The sequence below is a fragment of the Arachis ipaensis genome, chromosome B09 (assembly GCF_000816755.2).
Source record: "Arachis ipaensis cultivar K30076 chromosome B09, Araip1.1, whole genome shotgun sequence".
In the NCBI taxonomy this organism is placed as follows: Eukaryota; Viridiplantae; Streptophyta; class Magnoliopsida; order Fabales; family Fabaceae; genus Arachis; species Arachis ipaensis.
The window spans coordinates 4652898-4653254 of NC_029793.2; the positions used below are offsets into that span (position 1 = coordinate 4652898).

Sequence of the window (357 nt, forward strand, 5' to 3'; positions counted from 1 at the left end):
ACATGATTTTAATGAAATTAATAAAAAATTAATGATTGAATATTTTTGTTAAATACAATTCATTATTTATAGATATAAGAGAAAAACTCTAAACGGTCCATGACAATTATCTCGAAAGACAACGAAGTCCTTGACAAAAAAAAAAAATTCAATCCAGTCCCTGACAATTATCTCGAAAGGACAACGAGGTCTTTGTGCACAAAAAAAGTCAATGTTATTTTTTTTGGCACAAGGGCTAATCAGTCAAAAAAAAAAATCAGGGGCCAAATTGGATATTTTTTTTGACCTCGTTGTCCTTTTGAAATAATTGTCAGGAATTGGATGGGGTATTCACTCTTAATTTAATATTTAATTTTT

General features: G+C 28.3%; 1 protein-coding gene across 3 annotated transcripts in view; it reads left to right on the plus strand.

The window, feature by feature from the left end:
* The window catches only part of LOC107617325 (ABC transporter G family member 36), a gene marked incomplete in the record, with an annotated part of 9663 nt that overhangs the window by 2472 nt on the left and 6834 nt on the right, over window positions 1-357 (plus strand).